The sequence below is a fragment of the Schistocerca nitens genome, chromosome 11 (assembly GCF_023898315.1).
Source record: "Schistocerca nitens isolate TAMUIC-IGC-003100 chromosome 11, iqSchNite1.1, whole genome shotgun sequence".
NCBI lineage: Eukaryota > Metazoa > Arthropoda > Insecta > Orthoptera > Acrididae > Schistocerca > Schistocerca nitens.
In genome coordinates, this window is record NC_064624.1 from 196,958,605 (window position 1) to 196,972,194 (window position 13,590).

The following is a 13,590-nucleotide window of genomic DNA, read 5'->3' on the forward strand; positions in this document are numbered from 1 at the left end:
TCAATCTGTATATTGAGCAAGCAGTGAAGGAAACAAATGAAAAGTTCGGAGTAGGTAGTAAAATCCATGGAGAAGAAACAGAACCTTTGAGGTTCGCCGATGATATTGTAATTCTGTCAGAGACAGCAAAGGACTTGGAAGAGCAGTTGAACGGAATGGACAGTGTCTTCAAAGGAGGATATAAGATGAACATCAACAAAAGCAAAACGGGGATAATGGAATGTAGTCGAATTAAGTCGGGTGATGCTGAGGGAATTACATTAGGAAATGGGACACTGAAAGTAGTAAAGGAGTTTTACTATTTGGGGAGCAAAATAACTGATGATGGTCGAAGTAGAGAGGATATAAAATGTAGACTGGCAATGGCAAGGAAATCGTTTCTGAAGAAGAGAAATTTGTTAACATCGAGTATAGGTTTAAGTGTCAGGAAGTCATTTCTGAAAGTATTTGTACGGAGTGTAGCGATGTATGGAAGTGAAACGTGGACGATAACCAGTTTGGTCAAGAAGAGAATAGAAGCTTTCGAAATGTTGTGCTACAGAAGAATGCTGAAGATTAGATGGGTAGATCACATAACTAATGAGGAGGTATTGAATAGGATTGGGGAGGAGTTTGTGGCACAACTTGACTAGAAGCAGGGATCGGTTGGTAGGACATGTTTTGAGGCATCGAGGGATCACCAATTTAGCATTGGAGGGCAGCGTGGAGGGTAAAAATCATAGACGGAGACCAAGAGATGAATACACTAAGCAGATTCAGAAGGATGTAGGTTGCAGTAGGTACTGGGAGATGAAGAAGCTTGCACAGGATAGAGTAGCATGGAGAGCTGCATCAAACCAGTCTCAGGACTGAAGACTACAACAACAACAACAACAACAATGTTTCCGATACAGGTGTCTTTGGGACATGCATACGCATGGACATTCTTCGTATGCTCAACACTTGCGATAATTTCTTCCTGTTGTTGCAAAGTTTGTTGACGTGCACACTCGGACGAAAAACGTCTACTTGGAAGAGAGCCTGTTGTTGCACTCAAAGTGAGAAACACTTTGGTAAACACCCATCGATCAGGTAATCGTCGAGTCGGGAAGCGCCTGTGGTATTCTTCTCTTGCAGTGGTAGGACTACCGTGCCCCAGTTCCTCTCAATACTCACACCTCCCTAACGAATCATTTGCGGACCTAAGTCAATGTAACATTACTTATACTATTGCTGTCCGCCTCCGTAGCGTAGCAGTAGCGTTTCCGCATACCACGCCGGAGGCCTGGATTCGATTCCCGACAGGGGTGGGTGTTGCGTGTCCTCCATCATCATTGCCCCTCAAGTCGCCGAAGTGGCGTCAACTTTAAGGGACTTTCAATATGGCGGCCGAACTCCGCCACATGGGGCCTCCCAGCCCTCAATGCTATACCATTATTTCATTTCTTTTTTATACTATCACTTTAAAATATCGATCTTTCCTCCCCATACACCAGGGCTTAACAACTGGCCGGTTTTGAGCGCGAGTACTCGCGTCTGCTCAGGCATGTGCTCGCGAGCAGGTGCAAGGTCGCGGAGTAGGGAGGGAGGGGAGGGAGGGGAAATGCGCGCGCACGTTTGAATGTGATCTCGCGTTCTTAGCAGATTTAACTAGCCATCTGAATGCTTTGAACATTTTACTACAAGGTAAAGATCTGCTAATTACTCATTTCATAGATCGAATACGAGCTTTTAAAATGAAATTGACACTTTGGGTGAGTCAGCTGGAAACAGGAAATCTAGCTCATTTTCCTAAATTATCATCCATGCAAGATGTTCACAAAGACTGAACGTTATTAAAATAGTTTAGTTGCCTATAAGGAAGAATTTGATCAACGCTTTCAAGATCCGACAGCACTAGACAGTGATTTTGATCTGTTCTCCTCTCCATATTCAGCGAATATTGAAGAGATTCGTCCTGATCCGGAACTAGAAATTATTGACCTGAAGTGTGACAGAGAATACAGAGACAAATTTCAGAACAAGAAAAAAATTTGGAATTCTACAGACACTTCCCTCAGGATAGATTTCCTCGTTTGCACAAACTGGCGGCTACAATAATACCAATGTTCGGTTTCACGTATGTTTGTGAACAACTGTTCTCTGCAATGAAATGTAACAAGACGCGCCTGAGAAACGCATTGCCTGATCGAAATTTAAACTGCACGCTGCACCTACAATGCACAATAACAATTACTCCAAACGCAGACGCAATTGTAAAGGGCAAAAATTACAAGTTAACCGAGAACCCCACACTTCAGTGACACCTTTTATTGTGTAACAGTTCACAAATTAATACGTATGTAGAGGTATACACTAAGCTAATAAAATTATGTGGCATGTGTACATTCTCCTTTATTTGTTTCATTTGTCACAGTAATAATTCGTGAGTGATATCCCTGCAGGTGGCCGCGGATTTACATTGACTGGCGGCAGCTGTTGTGTGCCCCACGTGACTGTCCCCACTCTCCGCTCTGGTCCGGTAGTGGGGGTAGCGTGCTCGCGCTGCTCCGTGCTCGCTCCTTGCTGCTCACAGCTTGCTCCGCGAGCACGTAAGTTGTGAAGCCCTGCCATACACCCTGTATATGTAATATATATATATGAAACAAAAGGGAAAACTTTACAAAAATGTAAATGTTGGTCTGTTTAGAATCGTTAACCTCCAAAAGTTCTTGACCGACTGCTTTTTTGACTCCAAGTTCCATTCTAAGATGGTGGCTTTAATATATGCCTATCTCAATATATATATATATATATATATATATATATATATATATATATATATATATATATATATACACTGAAACATTGTTAGCAAATTAGCAAAGAGGAAAGTCAGGTTACCCTCGATTCAAAGGCTGTTGCACACAGTAACTGTTATTGACTTATAAATAATAGATTTCAGCTGTCAGTTGGCCTGTTGAAATTTTTTTGGCAGATCTAGATTTCAGCTAGATACTAGCCATTCTCAATGCACTATCATTTTTTATCAATGCCTGTAATGCCTGTAGCCCGGGCTTCATTCACAGTTCATTGAATACTCAAATGAAGTCTGACCAACAGGCATTACATGCATTGATCGAAAATGATAGTCCACTGAGAATGGCTAGTTTCTAGCTAAAATCTAGATCTACCAATAAAATTTCAAAAGGACGACTGATAGCTCAAATCCATTATTTAAAAGTGGAAAGTTGTATTTATGTGTTCCTGCATTATGGTTAGAATATTACTACAGAACCTGAATTTCCAGCAAGAATAAATAAAGGTCAAGGTCAGACAGAGTAGGGAGGAGGGGAAGGAAAATCAGGTGGGAGGAAATGGACATATAAAGCGGAATGAAGGAGATGGACAAAGAGATGGAGCAGGAGGAGATGGATAGTGTGAGAGAGAGGGGGAGGAGAAGGCAGATAGAGAAAGGAGATGGAGGTGAGGGACTCAGGGGGCTGGAGGAGGGAGGGATAGACAGAGAGAGAGAGAGAGAGAGAGAGGAGAAGATGGGTGGAGAGGAGGGGAGATGGTGATGGAGGAGATGGACAAAGACAGGGGAGACAAGGATATTAGGATGTACAGAGTGCGACAATAAAGTAATGAGACTGATGAAAAAAAATGTTGCTTACCGTTTTAGTCAAGTTTAGTGTTGCTTCCTTCAAAGTAGTTCCCTTCTGATTGCACACACTTTTTCCAGCGCTTCTGCCACTGACGGTAACATTTCTGGAACTCATCTTCTGTAATATCCTCCAAGATCCTCGTCACAGCTTTTTGGACATCTTGTGTTGTTTGAAAATGGTGTCCCTTGCACGCCGTTTTGACTCTTGGAAATAGAAAAAAGTCGCGCGGAGCGACATGTGGTGAATAAGGTGTCTGTGGTAGTACTGAAATTTGTTTTGAGGTTAAAAATTGCTGTACTGACAGAGCAGTATGGGATGGCGCATTGTCGTGATGCAGAATCCAATTATCAGCAGTGTCGGCAAGGACACGAAGAACTCTTTTACGAAGTCTTTCTAAAATTTGTTTGTAGTAATATTTGTTAACTGTTTGTGCAGGAGGCACCCACTCTTTATGAACAATTCACTTGGAATCACAGAAGCACACAAGCATGCACTTCACTTTTGACTTTGACATGCGAGCTTTTTTTGGTCTGTCTGATCCCTTTGAGCACCACTGCGAACTTTGGCGTTTTGTCTCTGGATCGTACTGAAAAAACCAACTTCATTACCAGTGAAAACACGGCTCGACAATTCTGGATTCATTTCCATTTGCTCTAACAGATAGGCTGCCAAATTTTCCTGTGTTTCTCGCTGTTGTGGTGTGAGATTTTTGGGGACCATTTTTGCACAGATCTTTCTCATACCGAGATCTTCAGTTATTATTAGACGAACCGTTTCTCGATTGATGTTCAGTTCTTCTGCAATCATTTTCACGGATATTGTACGATCAGATCGTCCGAGTTCACGCACCTCCGTCCGTGAGGTTGATGGTCGTCCACTGCGGTCTTCATCTTCACCATTCGTTGTGCCTTCACTAAACATTTTATGCCAACGAAAAAGTTGAGCTCTTGACATAACCTCGCCTCCAAAAGCCTTCTGAAGCTTACCGTAAGTTGTCGTCGCGTTTTCACCCAATTTATCACAAAAAGAAATGGCATACCGTTGCGCAGTATTATGCAGTTCCATTTCCGTGACGAGAGACGCAAACACGTGTTAACTCACGACTGCGCAGTTGCAACAATGTGCCGCTTGGACTAGAAGCAGCTTATAGACCGAGGTCAAAGATATTGTTCCTACGCAAGCCTGCAGGGTTGCCACATCTTGCAAAGAAAACCAGTCTCATTGCTTTACTGTCACACCTCATATGTCCAACTGCATCTCGAGGTCGTGCGGTAGCGTTCTCGCTTCCCACGCCCGGGTTCCCGGGTTCGATTCCCGGCGGGGTCAGGGATTTTCTCTGCCTCGTGACGACTGGGTGTTGTGTGATGTCCTTAGGTTAGTTAGGTTTAAGTAGTTCTACGTTCTAGGGGACTGATGACCATAGATGTTAAGTCCCATAGTGCTCAGAGCCATTTGAACCATTTGTACCATTTTGTCCAACTACCATACAGATTAGAAACGCGTGCTTCCTCTTTCCTTTCTTTTCCATTTTAGCAGACCGAGCCGCAGCATATTGTGGCCAGATACAGCTAGTACCCCATATACTGGCAGTGGGACACTGCCCACACCAGAGCTGGTCCGACACACGTCATATCTGGCGATTCGGCAAACCACGAAAGTACCTCAACGTCATGTAGGCAGTTCATAAATACACATGAATGTGGGGACAAGCATTACCCTGCTAAGAATGACACGACAAAAGTGTCGGGTGGGACCTAACACACGAGGGGGCAAGGTGTCTGCAATGCACCGTTGTGCCGTCAAGCGTTCCGTGGCCCGAAGACATAACCGATCGCTGCCCACAGCATGGTGCCAGTAATAACATCACTGTGCCTCTCCAAAACAGCGGACCAACTGAACCTGTCCACAGGTCGATGCCATGATCGCTGACAAGCTCATCCAGAGTGAGAGAAGGATCGCAGGGGTGGGGGGGGGGGCCGAAGTTAGTGCAACACCTTCCGTGAGATGACATTGCTTTTCCAGTCACGCTTGTCATAATTCTAAAGAGAGCCTGCGCATTGTGTGGTAGTGACTTCTTACGTAACAGAACCCAGTACGTTGTCCTCGATGGTGAGTGTTCATCGGAGGTGAGGGTATCATCTGGAGTGCCCCAGGGAAGTGTGGTAGGTCCGCTGTTGTTTTCTATCTACATAAATGATCTTTTGGATAGGGTGGATAGCAATGTGCGGCTGTTTGCTGATGATGCTGTGGTGTACGGGAAGGTATCGTCGTTGAGTGACTGTGGGAGGACACCAGATGATTTGGACAGGATTTGTGATTGGTGTAAAGAATGACAGCTAACTCTAAATATAGACAAATGTAAATTAATGCAGATGAATAGGAAAAAGAATCCTATAATGTTTGAATACTCCATTAGTAGTGTAGCGCTTGACACAGTCACGTCGATTAAATATTTGGGCGTAACATTGCAGAGCGATATGAAGTGGGACAAGCATGTAATGGTAGTTGTGGGGAAGGCGGATAGTCGTCTTTGGTTCGTTGGTAGAATTTTGGGAAGATGTGGTTCATCTGTAAAGGAGACCCCTTATAAAACACTAATACGACCTATTCTTGAGTACTGCTCGAGCGTTTGGGATCCCTATCAGGTCGGATTGAGGGAGGACATAGAAGCAATTCAGAGGCGGGCTGCTAGATTTGTTACTGGTAGGTTTGATCGTCACGCGAGTGTTACGGAAATGCTTCAGGAACTCGGGTGGGAGTCTCTGGAGGAAAGGAGGCGTTCTTTTCGTGAATCGCTACTGAGGAAATTTGGAGAACCAGCATTTGAGGCCGACTGCAGTAGAATTTTACTGCCGCCAACTCATATTTCGCGGAAAGACCACAAAGATAAGAGAGATTAGGGCTCGTACAGAGGCATATAGGCAGTCATTTTTGCCTCGTTCTGTTTTGGAGTGGAACAGGGAGAGAAGATGCTAGTTGTGGTACCCTCCACCACGCACCGTATGGTGGATTGCGGAGTATGTATGTAGATGTAGATGTAGATGTACACTCCTGGAAATTGAAATAAGAACACCGTGAATTCATTGTCCCAGGAAGGGGAAACTTTATTGACACATTCCTGGGGTCAGATACATCACATGATCACACTGACAGAACCACAGGCACATAGACACAGGCAACAGAGCATGCACAATGTCGGCACTAGTACAGTGTATATCCACCTTTCGCAGCAATGCAGGCTGCTATTCTCCCATGGAGACGATCGTAGAGATGCTGGATGTAGTCCTGTGGAACGGCTTGCCATGCCATTTCCACCTGGCGCCTCAGTTGGACCAGCGTTCGTGCTGGACGTGCAGACCGCGTGAGACGACGCTTCATCCAGTCCCAAACATGCTCAATGGGGGACAGATCCGGAGATCTTGCTGGCCAGGGTAGTTGACTTACACCTTCTAGAGCACGTTGGGTGGCACGGGATACATGCGGACGTGCATTGTCCTGTTGGAACAGCAAGTTCCCTTGCCGTCTAGGAATGGTAGAACGATGGGTTCGATGACGGTTTGGATGTACCGTGCACTATTCAGTGTCCCCTCGACGATCACCAGTGGTGTACGGCCAGTGTAGGAGATCGCTCCCCACACCATGATGCCGGGTGTTGGCCCTGTGTGCCTCGGTCGTATGCAGTCCTGATTGTGGCGCTCACCTGCACGGCGCCAAACACGCATACGACCATCATTGGCACCAAGGCAGAAGCGACTCTCATCGCTGAAGACGACACGTCTCCATTCGTCCCTCCATTCACGCCTGTCGCGACACCACTGGAGGTGGGCTGCACGATGTTGGGGCGTGAGCGGAAGACGGCCTAACGGTGTGCGGGACCATAGCCCAGCTTCACGGAGACGGTTGCGAATGGTCCTCGCCGATACCCCAGGAGCAACAGTGTCCCTAATTTGCTGGGAAGTGGCGGTGCGGTCCCCTACGGCACTGCGTAGGATCCTACGGTCTTGGCGTGCATCCGTGCGTCGCTGCGGTCCGGTCCCAGGTCGACGGGCACGTGCACCTTCCGCCGACCACTGGCGACAACATCGATGTACTGTGGAGACCTCACGCCCCACGTGTTGAGCAATTCGGCGGTACGTCCACCCGGCCTCCCGCATGCCCACTATACGCCCTCGCTCGAAGTCCGTCAACTGCACATACGGTTCACGTCCACGCTGTCACGGCATGCTACCAGTGTTAAAGACTGCGATGGAGCTCCGTATGCCACGGCAAACTGGCTGACACTGACGGCGGCGGTGCACAAATGCTGCGCAGCTAGCGCCATTCGACGGCCAACACCGCGGTTCCTGGTGTGTCCGCTGTGCCGTGCGTGTGATCATTGCTTGTACAGCCCTCTCGCAGTGTCCGGAGCAAGTATGGTGGGTCTGACACACCGGTGTCAATGTGTTCTTTTTTCCATTTCCAGGAGTGTAGATGTAGTTCACTAATCCGACCAATTAGTTGTTCTCGGAGGGCAAGCACAGATGTGAAGGTGTAACGATGTGCTCATTTCACAATACGGCGATCGTCCCTACACCCTTGACGACCAGAACGCCATCCGTCATGTTCCAGTTCAACACGGGACCACTGTTACATCCAAATGCCCCATAAATCTGGATACTGCTCGATTTGGCCAGCCGACCGACTCGCAGTGAGAACTCTAAACGCCATCCGAATAGGTCTCGGAAGACCCATTGGTACTGACCGACCGCCGTGTCATCCTGGCGTCACCAGATGCGGGTACGGATGGGCGTGACGTCACTACACTGCTCTCCTGACCGTCCTCAATTTTCGTGACCGGCGCCGTACTTTGTGCTGTGTCAAAAGCACGGATTTCGTTCGCCGTTACAACTGCTGACCATCCAATCAGGTAAATGGCCAATAACACCTGGGGAATACAATAATCATGTATTAAAAGGCGATGAAACGTGTTCTAGTTGAGCCGATCGCGTCGCAGAGAAACCGGGTGGTGAACGCGCGTGGCTTCAGCGGTGTAACAACTCGTCATCGCTGAGTCCAGAGATGCGACTCAGCCGGCCGATATCGACGTCACCCGAAGGCCAAAAGGAATGATAATTTAACTGTCATAAGTTGGCGTGGCGTTGCGTGTTATTTCATGTAAATGGATCCCATTGTATGGCACCAGAAAATTCTTCCCCAGTAGACCTCTTACCACTCACTCCGTCTTCAGGCCACGAGTGCCCTACCGGTACCGTCCGACCGCCGTGTCATCCTCAGTGGAGGATGCGGATAGGAGGGGCGTAGGGTCAGCACACCGCTCTCCCGGTCGTTATGATGCTATTCTTGACCGAAGCCGCTACTATTCAGTCGAGTAGCTCCTCAATTGGCACCACGAGGCTGAGTGCAACCTGAAAAATGGAAACAGCGCATGGCGGCTGGATGGTCACCCATCCAAGTGTCGGCCACGACCAACAGCGCTTAACTTCGCCGGCCGGAGTGGCCGTGCTGTTCTAGGCGCTACAGTCTGGAGCCGAGCGACCGCTACGGTCGCAGGTTCGAATCCTGCCTCGGGCATGGATTTGTGTGATGTCCTTAGGTTAGTTAGCTTTAAGTAGTTCTAAGTTCTAGGGCACTGATGACCTCAGAAGTTAAGTCGCATAGCGCTCAGAGCCATTTGAACCATTTGAAGCGCTTAACTCCGGTGATCTCACGGGGCCGGCTGGAGTGGCCGAGCGGTTCTAGGCGCTACAGTCTGGAACGGCGCGACCGCTACGGTCGCAGGTTCGAATCCTGCCTCTGGCATGGATGTGTGTGATGTCCTTAGGTTAGTTAGGTTTAATTAGTTCTAAGTTCTAGGCGACTGATAACCTCACAACTTAAGTCCCGTAGTGCTCAGAGCCATTTGGTTTAAACCCGCCCAAAGACGTGAACCACCATGCAAGAGCAGCGCCTATTAGACGGAGAGGGTTCGACAGCCGATCGGTTCCAGTCATTCCATCAGGAAGGAGGTACACGGCTCGTGTTGTCTCGAGTTCAACTGTGCCTAGACGGTCAATAACGCGGTTCGTTCGCGTCCGCATTGTTACTTTGCGCCAGGAAGGGCCTTCAACAAGGGAAGTGTCCAGGCGTCTCGGAGTGAACCGAAGCGATGTTGTTCAGACATGGAGATACAGAGAGAGAGACAGGAACTGTCGATGACATGCCTCGCTCAGGCCGCCCGGTGGCTACTACTGCAGTGGATGACCGCTACCTACGGATTATGGCTCGGAGGAACCCTGACAGCAACGCCACTATGTTGAGTAATGCTTTTCTTGCAGTCACAGGACGTCATGTTACGACTCAAACTGTACGGAATAGGCTGCACGATGCACAACTTCACTCCCGACGTCTGTGGCGAGGTCCATCTTTGCAACCACGACACCACTCAGCGTGGTACGCATGGGCCCAAAAACATTCCGAATGCACCGCTCAGGATTGGCGTCACATTCTCTTCACCAAACAATTGTCGGAAACTTGTTTGGAGGCAACCGGGTTAGGCTGAACACCTTAGCCACACCACACAGCGAGTGCAGCAAGGTGCAGGTTCCCTGATGTTTAGGGTTGGCTGGTGGTCATGGAAGGCGCCGTAACGGCTGTACGATACGTGAATGACATCCTCCGACTGATAGTGCAAACATATTTCAATATATTGCTGAGGCATCCGTCTTCATGGGCGGCAATTCGCCCCCCTCCCATCGGGCACATCTTGTGAATGACTTCCTTCAGGATAACGACATCGCTCGAATAAGGTGGCCAGCATGTTCTTCAGACATGAACTCTATTGAACATACGTGGGATAGATTGAAAACAGCTGTTTATGGACGACGTGACCCACCAACCACTCTGAGGGATCTACGCCGAATCGCCCTTGAGGAGTGGGACAATCTGGACCAAGAGTGCCTTGATGAACTTGTGGATAGTATGACAAGACGAATACAGGCATGCATCAATGCAAGAGGACGTGCTGCTGGGTGTTAGAGGTACCGGTGTGTACAGCAATCTGGACCACCACCTCTGAAATTCTCGCTGTATGGTGGTACAACATGCAATGTGTGGTTCTGATGAGCAATAAAAAGGGCGGAAATGATGTTTATGTTGGTCTCCATTTCAATTTTCTGTGCAGGCTCCGTAACTCTCGGAACCGAGGTGATGCAAAACTTTTTTTGATGTGTGTATGTAGGTTCCGGGATTTTGAAGTAGTCCCGGATTAGACACTGGTTTGGCGAAATTGTCTTTTTGGGCGGTCGCTCGGTTGTCCTGTGGACAGTTCGGGAGGAAGGAGTGGTTATTTTGCTGTGACAGATACAACGAGACCCATGTTAGAGAGTGAGATTTGGATTTGATGATTTTTAGGGAATTGGTAGAACCCGATATCGTGTCCGTGTCGTATGGTTAGTGGTTGCGGCTCGCCCAGAGGTAATTGGGTTACTAGCTGTTTTTTGGGTGTGGTTTGGTAGTCACTAGCGGGCATGGAGAAGGGAAAGCCTCGAACACTTTTTGGTTGTTGTTTGGATGCCACGATCATACAGCTGATTTAGAATTGGTTCGTGTGTATTCGAACTGTTTCACGTTGATATGAGAGATCGCACCAGTAGGTTGACTTGGTAAGCGACGGGTATAGAAAGGAACCATTTACAAGCAACACGTAACTAAACAAAAAACTTGGTTAGTAGAAGTGAGGAGTGGTCTGGTTTAGTTTAGGGAACTTTAGCGGGTCGCGTTGTGCTAACACCTGAAGAGGCCAGTTTTGTTTGAACTGTTAGTTAAGGTTAAGGCAAAAGAGGCGGTGGCGCCTAGGATTTTTTAAATATTTTTGTTTGTTATTGAATTTCCGTTTCTGTGGGGGGGGGGGGGGGGTAGAGTAGTCTCTGCTGGCACTCGATCACTTACGAGGTTTGAACTTTTATTGAGATACCTAGCCGAAATAAAGACAGGTTTTTTTGGGTCCAAGGAAACCTTTACATGTAGTTACTTAGTACCTGTTGCGTGTGATTCATTGTGTTGTAATGCCAGCTTTAAGTGTCACCCTAAACGTGACATGTTTGAAGGATATTTAATTGCAAAGAGTAAGGAAAACTTATTTTGGTTGAAATTGAGTGATGAATAATCTCTGAAAACAGTATTATTACGTATAGGTGAAACAGTAGAAACTCTTACAAAACGACGAAAGCAAAGATTTAAGTTTCAGAGATATTACTAGCTTCTCGCGTAACATAATCAAGAGTTGGTGTTATGAAGTTTTGGTTTCAGTGAAAATCACTTAATTGCGTTAGTTCACGCAAGTTACACAAGAATCCGATACTAATAAGAGCTAACAAGATTACATTTACGTAAGAAAAGTTGCAAGCGAATGAAAATCAGAACTGAAGTTGTTACGAAAAGTCAGCGATCATACTCACAGAGGTGTAGTGGTTAATCCGTGGAATACATCACCTATCATTATTTACGTAGCAACGTTAGACCCACAGAAAGAAATAGAATTATCGCTTCAGTTATCTTTTATCCCAGTGAAAACGTAGCCCAAATACGAGTTTAATATGGATCGCCCTTTACACTCACTTCATATTTGAGATGAGTGTTAAAAGTTATTAAAAGATAACGAGGCGGTTCCAGAGAGATTGTTCTGTGTTGGAAGGAAGTCGTGCTTGTGAGTACAACTGCAAGCTGGATTTGCGATATAGCTTGACATAACATAAACAGGTATAGCATTGAAATAATTTTGAAAGAAAAAGGGGCCGTAAACTTTAAACCGCGAGATTGCACAAAACACGTTTACTTTTGGTGAATTGCGAATTTGCTGCACGAATGCGTGAGGATTCTCTACCGCCCAGATTCGCACATTGTGTCTGTTCACTTCACCATTAAGAAAAAATGTTGCTTCATCACTGAAAACAAGTTTCGCACTGAACGCATCCTCTTCCATGAGCTGTTGCAACCGCGCCGAAAATTCAAAGCGTTTGACTTTGTCATCGGGTGTCAGCGCTTGTAGCAATTGTAAACGGTAAGGCTTCTGCTGTAGCCTTTTCCGTAAGATTTTCCAAACCGTCGGCTGTGGTACGTTTAGCTCCCTGCTTGCTTTATTCGTCGACTTCCGCGGGCTACGCGTGAAACTTGCCCGCACGCGTTCAACCGTTTCTTCGCTCACTGCAGGCCGACCCGTTGATTTCCCCTTACAGAGGCATCCAGAAGCTTTAAACTGCGCATACCATCGCCGAATGGAGTTGGCAGTTGGTGGATCTTTGTTGAACTTCGTCCTGAAGTGTCGTTGCACTGTTATGACTGACTGATGTGAGTGCATTTCAAGCACGACATACGCTTTCTCGGCTCCTGTCGCCATTTTGTCTCACTGCGCTCTCGAGCGCTCTGACGGCAGAAACCTGAAGTGCGGCTTCAGCCGAACAAAACTTTGAGTTTTCCTACGTATCTGTAGTGTGTCGTGACCATATGTCAATGAATGGAGCTACAGTGAATTTATGAAATCGCTTCAGTCATTTGTAATAGCCCTGTATTGATCGATATTTAGTACCGAGTTCTGTGCTTTCTTGTGAACACGTTTCACATTGGCCACTTATCGTTTATTGTTGTGTGGAAGAATTGTAGCTTATATAGCTACTCACACTAAACACACTCTTGCATCAACAAGATCACACATTTTTTATAATTTGTGACAGTGTGTTTTTGAGTTTATAATCAGCTAAATAAAAAATTTTCGAACTCTGGAGAATTTTAATTCCATTTTGTAGTGCAGATATTTTCGTGTAAAATTGTCGTTTTGAACGTTACGTAACACTGGCGTAGAAAGATCAAGACTCTGACAAAAAGCATGAAGTACAAAGCAGCTTGCTAATCAAAAAAAGTGTCGCTCTTAAGTGAAAAGATGTGCAAATGTTAGTAACCGAAATAATTCTGTTATTTATCAGAAAATTAG